We start from the raw sequence: 13,420 nt of genomic DNA on the forward strand, positions 1-13,420 counted from the left end.
TGTGAGGGAGCTACTGGAGAGCCAAGAGCTAAGATATTGACATATGAGGCCCTGAGCAAGTCACTCTGCCCTCTGTTAAGTCTTCTAATGTAGCTATATATAGCAAGACCATGTTCATTATCTTTGTGCCACGTTGTAAGTTGATTTAAATCTATTTATAGTCATAACGGTGTGCTAATGAAATGTTTTAACAATCATGGCATGGTGTTATAAAATGGATTTAAGCATCATGAGAAAGGTCATGACATCATGCCAAGTTGAATCTAAGGTGACATTCTTATGAAATGCATTTTTAACCCCATATGTCATGAATATATATGGTGAATTTGATTGTTTTTACATTCTCACACTTAATAAAAAAGTGAATTAAAAAATATACCATGTAGACATTTTTATTAAAAATTTTACTTTGCTTGTATGCCATATGTTGAATATTTTCAAGAGAGAAAAATGTTCTTTATTTATTTTTTAACTCACCAAAACAAAGCCCCTTAAAATGATGTTCCACCAGATTATAAGTTGATTTATTTCTACTTTTTCTAACTTGATATTTTATATTCATTATCAAGATACCCAATTTCACAAAGTTATAATGTTATTATATAATAACATTAAAAAGATAGTATGCTCTAATAAATTTGTTATGATATTTAGTAAAAGCAAAACACATTATGTTAAGATAACATAATTTTATGATAATTGGTGATCTAAATAAGTTGGATCACACTTAATGAAGAATTTAGTGCATGTGCAAGTGATATCTCCACAACATTAGCAATTTCTTCATTGTGTAATTATGTGCAAGTAATGTCTCCCCATTCGCGATTTATTCATCATGTAATTATGAAATTGTGACTACTTGTATTTAGTCTTTTTGTCATGATAGTGTAGTGGTTTGGAAAACATCTCATATTATAAAACATCATATTAACATACTTCATAATAATCAAGTGGTTACAAGTAAAAATAGCATTTCATCATCATAGTCAATTACGAAAAAGGTTTTTCTCAAGGTGCATATATCAACCTATCTTTATTGTAGTCCGTTTCAAAAAAAAATCAAGACGAGATGTGAAAATCTTGTGAACTCAAAGAAGGATCGAAAGTTTTAATTCTTCCACGTGGATATAGAGCCAAAATATGATAAAACGTTCATGGTATTTGTTGAATGTATTATATATTGTTTTTAGCAAACAAACTCTTCGTCCATTTGCTTGTAAGGAAATATCTTCCTAATCTATCAATCAAGCTCATAAAGTGGATCCATTCTACATTAAGTGTATGTGTAGAAAAAATGTGTTTGAATCGTATAAGTGTTTTCTTATTTGTGTAGTGATAGAGACATTTCAAGGTACACATAACCAACATTTTCTTATGTGTGTAGGGAAAGAGACATTTCAAGATGCACATGAGCAACATTTTGTTTTTGTCTATGGTACATGCAGCTTTTATGTTGGTTGTAGAAATATAGAAAACACAAAAGCATAAATAGCTAAGGCATGTCACCATCAAAAACAACTGATAATATGGTGACATTAATTTGAAGAGAGAGAGAGAGAGAGAGAGAGAGAGAGAGAGAGAGAGAGAGAGAGAGAGAGAGAGAGAGAGCATCTAGAAAACTTGTTTTTTTTAAAGCTTTGTATTAGTTTTACTTTGCAACTTGAATTACAAAACTCATGGGTCATTCAAATCCCATAATAGATTACTTTAGAAAATATGGTTAACTTACGCCTATGACTTTTTGTCTACCTTCACTTTTCATAATTAATAAAATAGGCTAGATAAACAATTGTTAGAGAAATAACCTAATTTCTAAACATTTACACACAATCACATATCGGCATTTTTAAACTTTCAAAATCGTAGTCATCTTAAGAATCTTCTCACATGCCATACAATGCAAAATGTGAACTTAAAACTAATACGGGTTCTTGATATCAGTGGGCATGGAATTCTTGGTAGAGGAGCATGGATTGGAAAGAAGAGAATTCTCAAGTCCCCCCCCCAAAAGTGTGTAAAGGATGCTTCGGAGGGTTTGCATGTGAACGACTGCTTATGTAAGACCATTTAAACCATGTTGGATTTAAACCTTAGTTGAATTAGGTTTTAATAAACCTTATCTCCTCTCAGTAATCGGGTGGTGTGTCACGGCTTCATTGCACAACACAGCCATCTTTTATATCCTCCTCTCTACGTCACGTTATCATCTTCTCTTTTTATCCTTTGATCTCATGTGCACAGTCATCCTCCTCATCTTCTTGTCCATCTACGCAACGATAGAGCTCTCTGCCTTCTGTGCAGCTTGTTGCCATATATATATAGGCAGTGATGTGTGTGAACACACTTAGGACCGCCGGGGCATTTTTTCCCTCTTTAGGAGGTTTTTTCCCCCGGCTTGTATATACGCCCATCACTCTAGGGCTAACTAATCTTTGTACATTGACACAATCTAATACACTTGGTGTTGTGTGCATTCTTGCTTCTTCTTTTCCAAGCTTTGTGTGCTTTCCTGCAACCCTAATTCCAACAATTGGTATCAGAGCAGGCATTGGCTTCCAGGGCTACGCCACCGGCACCCTCTGACTCATGTTCTCCGATTGAGGTGAGCTTTCTTAAGCGCTTGCAGGTCCCTATACTCTGCAATTATGCCCATAGGGCTTAGCGTTCTCAGAATTTGCATTTGAGGTCGTTTCGGGCTCCGTTTTTGCATTTCAAGTTCTGCACAGGTGTTTTCGTCATTTTCTACAAAAATTTCGACAGTGCAGTTTTCTGCAAAACAGGCATATGTATTCTATTGTGGACCGTGCTGCATAGCACAAGTTGTTTTTTGTTCAGTCTTTGCTTCATTACAGGCAGCTTTTGCATCAGTTTCAGTTAGTGGCCATGGCTGATAACAGCAATGATGTATTTCGCATGTTGTCTGTTGAAGACAAACTGGATGGAGACAACAACTACCCACTTTGGGCATACATGATGCACCATGTTTTGGTTGCAAAAGGAGTGTGGAACATTGTGCAGGGTACGGATGTACGTCCAGGTTCTGTGGATGTAGGATCTGTTGAGGATGTTGCAGGTTCTAGCAGCTCTACTGTTGCTGCTGTTTTACCCACTGCTGAACAAGCTCGTTGGTAAAGATGCGCAGGCTCATGCCTTGATTGCACTTTTTTGTCAAACGTAACATCACCCCACATATTCGTTCAGCTAAAACAGCAAAACAGGCTTGGGATATTCTAGCTGGTTTATATGCAGGTCATAACGAGGCAAAAATCGCTTACCTGCGTAAAGAGCTAGAATTGAAGATTATGCAAGAAGATGATGACGAATGTTTTTCTTGCTGAGATTAAAGATCTCAAAGAACAGTTGATTTCTGCAGGTGAGATTATTCCTGATCATTCTCTTGTGCAGACTGTTCTTGATGCTTTACCTGAGACATATCAGACTTTTGCTTCCACGTGGAGACTTCTTAATGAGGACAGACCTGATGCTGTCAAGTATGATACTTTAGTCAACAAGCTCTTGCAAGAAGCGCAGTCCAGGCAAAACATGGCCAGGCAGCGTGCAGTTGATCAAGCATTTATTGCTACCCAGCAGCAGAGAAGAAGTGGTAAGGTAGCCCCTTCCACTGTTTCTTCTCCTATTAGTAGGTCTGCAACTTCTTCTCCTTCCACAGGTAGCAACAATAAGTCTGAGAAGGCTCTTGATAAAGGCAAGAAAAAGACCAGGTGCAACTATTGTAAGGCAAATGATCATGTCATTAAGAATTGCCCTAAGCTAAAGGCTAAAGAGGCAAAGAAGAAAGAGTCAAATGCAGCCACAATAGCGGATGCTTCTACAAATGCAGATTCTGCAAATGTTGTGCAGGATACAGAATGGGCGTTTAGCGTGTATTGCCAGTATGACCCATCTATACATGATGCATGTTTGGCAGTTTCTGTTGACTCTCATGTTTGGTATTTTGACAGTGGTGCTACAAAGCACATTACCTCGCATCGTGATATGTTCACTTCTCTTGAGGCTATCCCTAATGGGAATACTGTCACATGTGCCAATAATGCTTCTTACCCAGTGAAGGGCGTTGGTAAAATTATGCTTACGGCTGCAAATGGCAGCGCTTTCACACTTTCAGATGCTTTATATGTGCCAGGGATAAAGAAGAATCTATTGTTTGTCTCTGCACTTGCTAGACTTGGATTTGTAGTCAAATTTGTGGATGACAGATGTACTGTTCATGATTTGACTTCTGGTGATACGATTATTGCATCTGGCACCTTGTTTCGTGGGCTGTATAGGCTCAATTCTTATGACAAGTGTGTGGAAGATTCAGCAAATGCAGTTTCTGATGAAAAGGCAGTTTCAGATGCAAAACTATGGCATGCTCGTTTTGGTCATCTGAACTTTGCTAGTTTGTTGCGTTTGCAGAAATTTGATATGGTTGCTTCATTGCCCCCTCTTGAGGCACCATTGAAACATGTTTGTGAAGGCTGTATTTTGGGCAAAATGCAGCGTTTTGTGTTTCCAAAGGATGGTTCTGTGTGGGCCACTCGCAAATTGCAGCTTGTACATAGTGATGTATGTGGGCCTATGCAAACTCCGTCATTTGGTAAACACTTGTACTTCGTGACTTTCATTGACGATTACTCAAGGCATGCATGGGTATATCCACTGAAGGCAAAGTCCGAAGTGTTTTTGTGCTTCAAACAGTTTATGCTTATGGTTGAAAATGTATCCAATTGTACTGTGGGCACCCTCCGTTCTGATCGAGGGGGGGAGTACATGTCTAAAGAGTTTGATGCATTTCTGGCTAGTCGTGGGATAAAACACCAATGTACAGTGCCGTATACCCCTCAGCAAAATGGTGTTGCTGAGAGGAAGAACAGGTCACTTATGGAGATGGCACGATGTATGGTCAAGAGCCAAGCTTTGCCACATGCGTTTTGGCTTGAGGCTGTCATGTGTGCTGCATATGTACTCAACAGGTGTCCCACTAAGGCCTTGCAGTCTATTACTCCATACGAAGCTTGGCATGGCAGGAAGCCTTCTATTGGTCACTTGCGTGTCTTTGGTTGCTTGGCCTATGCTTTAGTGCCTTCTATTGGTCACTTGCGTGTCTTTGGTTGCTTGGCCTATGCTTTAGTGCCTATGCAACAACGCAGAAAATTGGATGATAAGGCTGTCAAATGCATTTTTGTTGGTTATAGTGCTGAGAGCAAGGGTTATAGATTGTATCATCCGCAGTCAAAGCGTATCTTGATTAGTCGAGATGTTGTTTTTGTGGAAGATGCTGTGCAACCTTTGTTATCATGTACCAAAGAGACAGGTGTGAGCTCACGGGATGTATTTGATACATTGTTGCCTCTGTTTACAGGTGGGAATTCAAATGTAAGTCCTAATGAGGTAAATATTCAGCCTATGCAGATTTCAAACGACATCATAGATCAGCCTATTTCTGATGCAGATTTACAGGATGTAATTCATGAGGATAGGGCTGAAAATGAGCAGGCTAGAGGTATGCCAAAATGGCTGGTGCAAACCTTGCGTGATAGTAAGATTGATGCACCTATGACTAGTTGTACTCGTTCACGTTTTCAGCATGCCTCTTATACATCAGATTGTTATGCTTTGGCTGTGTCTAGTATGTGTGAAGAGGAAGAACCTCTTTCATTTGATGAGGCACAAAATTCAGAAAATTGGTTGGCTGCAATGCAAAGTGAATATGATGCTATAATGAAGAATGGTACATGGTCTTTGTGTGATTTGCCTATTGGTAAAAAGGCCATTGGATGTAAGTGGGTTTTTAAGTTGAAACGAAAGCCAGATGGCAGTGTTGATCGCTATAAGGCTAGACTTGTTGCAAAGGGTTATGCTCAAGAAAAGGGCATTGATTTTGATGAGACCTTTGCTCCCACTTGTCGTATGACTACCATTCGTAGCATTTGTGCATTGACAGCTCATAATGGTTGGAATGTACATCAGTTGGACATAAAGACTACGTTCTTGAATGGAGATTTGCATGAGGAGGTGTATGTATCGCAGCCTCGTGGTTTTGTGCAAAGAGGGCAGGAAAACAAAGTGTGCAGGTTAAAAAAGGCTTTATATTGTTTAAAGCAAGCTCCACGAGCTTGGTATGAAAAGATACATGCATATTTGACTGCACATGGTTTTCATAATAGTCCAATAGAAAGCACTTTGTATGCTAAACGTGTGGATGGTGTACATCTAATCATTGCTCTCTGTCGATGACATGCTGCTCACAGGACCAAATGAGAGTCATATTGCTGATTTTAAGGCTAATTTGAATGCCTCTTTTGAGATGTCAGATTTGGGGCATTTGCATCATTATTTGGGGATACAATTTAAGCAGTGTGATGGAGGTATTGCTTTGTGTCAGACAAATTATATTGAGACATTGTTGCGGAGATTTGGCCTTGAAGACTGCAAGCCTATTGCTACTCCAATGGAGACAGGTTTGAAGTTGAGTCTTCATGATGCTGGAGATCACTTTGATGTCACACTCTATCAGACAGCTGTTGGTTGCCTCATTTATGTATGCATTACGAGGCCGGACATTCAGTTTGCAGTCTCACAGGTGAGCAGGTTTATGCATAGCCCAGGGTCTCAGCATTGGAAGGCAGTTAAACGCATCTTTCGCTACTTGAGTGGCACCATACATCTTGGGTTGTTTTATCCCAAGGGGGGATCGTTGCCGCCAGATTTACATGCTTTTTCAGACTCAGATTGGGCTAGTTGCTATGACACAAGAGTGTCCACAAGTGGTTTTTGTTTCATGCTCGGTAGCTCATGCATATCTTGGTTGAGCAAGAAGCAACCTACTATGGCCACTTCTAGTTGTGAAGCTGAGTACAGGGCAGCATTCACAGCTACGGTTGAGTGTGTGTGGCTCAGACGGCTTATGGCTGACTTGGGTGTTGAACAGGAGTCTGCCACCTCTATCTTCACTGACAGTCAGAGCGCATTGGCAGTTGCGAGAAACCCAGTTTTTCATGCTCGCACAAAGCACATTGAGGTGCATTATCACTATGTCAGGGAGAGACTCTCAGCAGGAGAGATCAGCTTGGCCTATGTGCCAACACAGGACAACCTCGCCGATCTTTTCACAAAGGCGCTTCCTCGTGAGAAGTTCGAAGCTTTCCGCAAAGCTTTGGGCTTGCTCCCCTTTGTGGACTGATCTACTTCGGGCATGGCACTCCCCTATACATGAGTGCCAGCTCTCGTTCACACCATCACTCCCAGGGGAGATTTGTTGCCATATATATATAGGCAGTGATGTGTGTGAACACACTTAGGACCGCCGGGGCACTTTTTCCCTCTTTAGGAGGTTTTTTCCCTCGGCTTGTATATACGCCCATCACTCTAGGGCTAACTAATCTTTGTACATTGACACAATCTAATACACTTTGTGTTGTGTGCATTCTTGCTTCTTCTTTTCCAAGCTTTGTGTGCTTTCCTGCAACCCTAATTCCAACACAGCTGCTGTATCTTTTGCCTACAACCATGGTTCACCTTCAACATGCTTTGTGTTGTCTTCAATGAACACACCCTTCTCTACTTTCTTGTGTGCTTTGTGTTGTCTTCAATGAACACACCCTTCTCTACTTTCTTGTGTGCTTACTTTTTTTTCCCCAACTTTGTCTCTGCATGACCGCCTGTTTTATAGCTGGTTTTCATGTACTAAGGCAACAAAATCTATGCTTAGGGCTTGGCCCCTCACCATGAAACCTGCAAAACAAGCTCTCTTGCCAAGAAAATAACCCACTCAAAAGAACCAATGGCACACAAAAAATGTCATCTTCCTCATTGTCCTCACTCTCTCCTTCTTCTTCCATAGATTTAAGAACAAGAAACACCAAAAAAAAAGAGAAAACAAGAGTTGTGCCAACCAACACAGAAAGAAAGAAGGAAGAAGATGCACCTAAAAAAGAGTTAACCAACTTTCCAACCACCTCTTCTTGATTCTTTTATGAAATTTTAAAAAGTAAATATTTAAATAACAAAGTTATTATGAATTCAGGAATGCGCAAGGGGAAAAGCAATGTATGGATCAGTAACCAATTATATGGAAAACTGGAGTTCCATTTTTATACCAAGAACTACCTAATAGATTCGGGTATTATAACTTTTTGGGCAATGCCAAACCTGTTTTTTTTAACATTTATGATAATAAAATATATCTTTTAAGTATTCCCGTAATTTTGAAAGCAACCATTATATTGGCACACAATCTGTTAATCCTCTTGTTTGAAAAAGACTGAGCCGCACACCTAACAATGGTCAATAGAGTGAGCTGCTCTTTGAATGGTCGATGGTGTGCACTACACCTAACAATGGTCGACAGAGTGAGCCGCTCCTCCTTATAATCATATGAAATTAGTACTCGTTCCTCATTGATTCGCCTGCTTCAAATCCAAAACTGGATAGGTAATCCTCGAGAGGCCAGCAACACCGACCGTGAGAAAAGGAAGTCTAAGGTAACTGACTTGGATCATAGAACCTAAAGTAATTGGTTCTTGACCTAAGGGAACTAGTTCGATGCGTAATGGTAATAAGCATTTTGTTTTCTTAGAAATGATTATATTCATGATGATTTTGGAAAAGTTGAAGTAAAGTGATTATTATCGGTGTGTCTATTTCAGTATGCATGTAACCTTATAAACCGTGCCAATTAAAGGCATTGGATTAGTCTCCCTTGTACCCGAGCACATCCCCCCCCCAAAAAAAAATCCAAAACAAAAACTGACACACATGACTTCTCTACCTGGGTGGTTGGGCATGGCAGCTAACCCATGGAATTGGATGGGGTTAGGCTCAGGTGCAAGATCTGGTAAATCCTTGAAACCATCTCTAAGTCCCATAAATCCTTTCGAAAGATCAATTGTCCCCTAAGAGTTTAATTTTCCATTGCTGGTAGAGGCTCGACCACTAAAACAAAGTAAGGAAAAAATGGGTATCTCATAGTATAAGTAAATGCTCTCTAAACGAGACCTTATTGGCAAGTAAAACATAAAAAACTGGGAAAACGAAGGTTGGAATTTAGTAAAACCTCGCTGAGCCCTAGGGAGCCGCCAATCGCCTTTGACTTGTGAGAATTATGAAGGGAATATATACAAGATGAATCATTTACCCATTGCCTAACATATAGACTATTCTAGAGCTATTATGTGAGGGAGCTACTGGAGAGCCAAGAGCTAAGATATTGACGTATGAGGCCCTGAGCAAGTCACTCTGCCCTTTGTTAAGTCTTCTAATGTAGCTATATATAGCAAGACCATGTTCATTATCTTTGTTAAGTCTTCTAATGTAGCTATATATAGCAAGACCATGTTCATTATCTTTGTGCCACATTGTAAGTTGATTTAAATCTATTTATAGTCATAACGGCATGCTGATGAAATGTTTTAACAATCATGGCATGGTGTTATAAAATGGATTTAGGCATCATGAGAAAGGTCATGACATCATGCCAAGTTGAATCTAAGGTGACATTCTTATGAAATGCATTTTTAACCCCATATGTCATGAATATATATGGTGAATTTGATTGTTTTTACATTCTCACACTTAATAAAAAAGTGAATTAAAAAATATACCATGTAGACATTTTTATTAAAAATTTTACTTTGCTTGTATGCCATATGTTGAATATTTTCAAGAGAGAAAAATGTTCTTTATTTATTTTTTAACTCACCAAAATAAAGCCCCTTAAAATGATGTTCCACCATATTATAAGTTGATTTATTTCTACTTTTTCTAACTTGATATTTTATATTCATTATCCAGATACCCAATTTCACAAAGTTATAATGTTATTATATAATAACATTAAAAAGATAGTATGCTCTAATAAATTTGTTATGATATTTAGTAAAAGCAAAACACATTATGTTAAGATAACATAATTTTATGATAATTGGTGATCTAAATAAGTTGGATCACACTTAATGAAGAATTTAGTGCATGTGCAAGTGATATCTCCACAACATTAGCAATTTCTTCATTGTGTAATTATGTGCAAGTAATGTCTCCCCATTAGCAATTTATTCATCATGTAATTATGAAATTGTGACTACTTGTATTTAGTCTTTTTGTCATGATAGTGTAGTGGTTTGGAAAACATCTCATATTATAAAACATCATATTAACATACTTCATAATAATCAAGTGATTACAAGTAAAAATAGCATTTGATCATCATAGTCAATTACGAAAAAGGTTTTTCTCAAGGTGCATATATCAACCTATCTTTATTGTAGTCCGTTTCAAAAAAAAAATCAAGACAAGAGATGTGAAAATCTTGTGAACTCAAAGAAGGATCGAAAGTTTTAATTCTTCCACGTGGATATAGAGCCAAAATATGATAAAACGTTCATGGTATTTGTTGAATGTATTATATATTGTTTTTAGAAAACAAACTCTTCGTCCATTTGCTTGTAAGGAAATATCTTCCTAATCTATCAATCAAGCTCATAAAGTGGATCCATTCTACATTAAGTGTATGTGTAGAAAAAATGTGTTTGAATCGTATGTGTTTTCTTATTTGTGTAGTGATAAGAGACATTTCAAGGTACACATAACCAACATTTTCTTATGTGTGTAGGGAAAGAGACATTTCAAGATGCACATGAGCAACATTTTGTTTTTGTCTATGGTACATGCAGCTTTTATGTTGGTTGTAGAAATATAGAAAACACAAAAGCATAAATAGCTAAGGCATGTCACCCCATCAAAAACAACTGATAATATGGTGACATTAATTTGAAGAGAGAGAGAGAGAGAGAGAGAGAGAGAGAGAGAGAGAGAGAGCATCTAGAAAACTTGTTTTTTTAAAAGCTTTGTATTAGTTTTACTTTGCAATTTGAATTACAAAACTCATGGATCATTCAAAACCCATAATAGATTACTTTAGAAAATATGGTTAACTTACGCCTATGACTTTTTGTCTACCTTCACTTTTCATAATTAATAAAATAGGCTAGATAAACAATTGTTAGAGAAATAACCTAATTTCTAAACATTTACACACAATCACATATCGGCATTTTTAAACTTTCAAAATTGTAGTCATCTTAAGAATCATCTCACATGCCATACAATGCAAAATGTTAACTTAAAACTAATACGGGTTCTTGATATCAGTGGGCATGGAATTCTTGGTAGAGGAGCATGGATTGGAAAGAAGAGAATTCTCAAGTCCCCCCCCCCCCCCCCCAAAAGTGTGTAAAGGATGCTTCGGAGGGTTTGCATGTGAACGACTGCTTATGTAAGACCATTTAAACCATGTTGGATTTAAACCTTAGTTGAATTAGGTTTTAATAAACCTTATCTCCTCTCAGTAATCGGGTGGTGTGTCACGGCTTCATTGCACAACACAGCCATCTTTTATATCCTCCTCTCTACGTCACGTTATCATCTTCTCTTTTTATCCTTTGATCTCATGTGCACAGTCATCCTCCTCATCTTCTTGTCCATTTGCGCAACGATAGAGCTCTCTGCCTTCTATGCAGCTGTTGTATCTTTTGCCTACAACCATGGTTCACCTTCAACATGCTTTGTGTTGTCTTCAATGAACACACCCTTCTCTTCTTTCTTGTGTGCTTACTTTTTTTTCCCCAACTCTTTCTCTGCACGACCGCCTGTTTTATAACTGGTTTTCATGTACTAAGGCAACAAAATCTATGCTTAGGGCTTGGCCCCTCACCATGAAACCTGCAAAACAAGCTCTCTTGCCAAGAAAATAACCCACTCAAAAGAACCAATGGCACACAAAAAATGTCATCTTCCTCATTGTCCTCACTCAATCCTTCTTCTTCCATAGATTTAAGAACAAGAAACACCAAAAAAAGAGAAAACAAGAGTTGTGCCAACCAACACAGAAAGAAAGAAGGAAGAAGATGCACCTAAAAAAGAGTTAACCAACTTTCCAACCACCTCTTCTTGATTCTTTTATGAAATTTTAAAAAGTAAATATTTAAATAACAAAGTTATTATGAATTCAGGAATGCGCAAGGGGAAAGGCAATGTATGGATCAGTAACCAATTATATGGAAAACTGGAGTTCCATTTTTATACCAAGAACTGCCTAATAGATTCGGGTATTATAAATTTTTGGGCAATGCCAAACCTGTTTTTTTTTAACATTTATGATAATAAAATATATCTTTTAAGTATTCCCGTAATTTTGAAAGCAACCATTATATTGGCACACAATCTGTTAATCCTCTTGTTTGAAAAAGACTGAGCCGCACCTAACAATGGTCAATACAGTGAGCTGCTCTTTGAATGGTCAATAGTGTGCACTACACCTAACAATGGTCGACAGAGTGAGCCGCTCCTCCTTATAATCATATGAAATTAGTACTCGTTCCTCATTGATTCGCCTGCTTCAAATCCAAAACTGGATAGGTAATCCTCGAGAGGCCAGCAACACCGACCGTGAGAAAAGGAAGTCTAAGGTAACTGACTTGGATCATAGAACCTAAAGTAATTGGTTCTTGACCTAAGGGAACTAGTTCGATGATAATGGTAATAAGCATTTTGTTTTCTTAGAAATGATTATATTCATGATGATGATTTTGGAAAAGTTGAAGTACAGTGATTATTATCGGTGTGTCTATTTCAGTATGCATGTAACCTTATAAACCGTGCCAATTAAAGACATTGGATTAGTCTCCCTTGTACCCGGGCACATCCCCCCCCAAAAAAAAAATCCAAAACAAAAACTGACACACATGACTTCTCTACCTGGGTGGTTGGGCATGGCAGCTAACCCATGGAATTGGATGGGGTTAGGCTCAGGTGCAAGATATGGTAAATCCTTGAAACCATCTCTAAGTCCCATAAATCCTTTCGAAAGATCAATTGTCCCCTAAGAGTTTAATTTTCCACTGCTGGTAGAGACTTGACCACTAAAACAAAGTAAGGAAAAAATGGGTATCTCATAGTATAAGTAAATGCTCTCTAAACGAGACCTTATTGGCAAGTAAAACATAGAAAACTGGGAAAACGAAGGTTGGAATTTAGTAAGACCTCGGTGAGCCCTAGGGAGTCGCCAATCGCCTCTGACTTGTGAGAATTATGAAGGGAATATATACAAGATGAATCATTTACCCATTGCCATATAGACTATTCTAGAGCCATTATGTGAGGGAGCTACTGGAGAGCCAAGAGTTAAGATATTGACGTATGAGGCCCTGAGCAAGTCACTCTGCCCTCTGTTAAGTCTTCTAATGTAGCTATATATAGAGGGTAGGGGTTTAACAATGTGCATACATGCATGCGCGCGTGTGTGTGTGTGGGGGGTAGGATGTGTGTGTGTGTGTGTGTGTGTGTGTGTGTTTGTGTGTGTGTGTGTGTGTGTGTGTGAGAGAGAGAGAGAGAGAGAGAGAGAGAGAGAGAGAGAGAGAGA

Source organism: Cibotium barometz, chromosome 15, assembly GCF_041138505.1.
Source record: "Cibotium barometz isolate CiBa-2024 chromosome 15, ASM4113850v1, whole genome shotgun sequence".
Classification (NCBI taxonomy): Eukaryota; Viridiplantae; Streptophyta; class Polypodiopsida; order Cyatheales; family Cibotiaceae; genus Cibotium; species Cibotium barometz.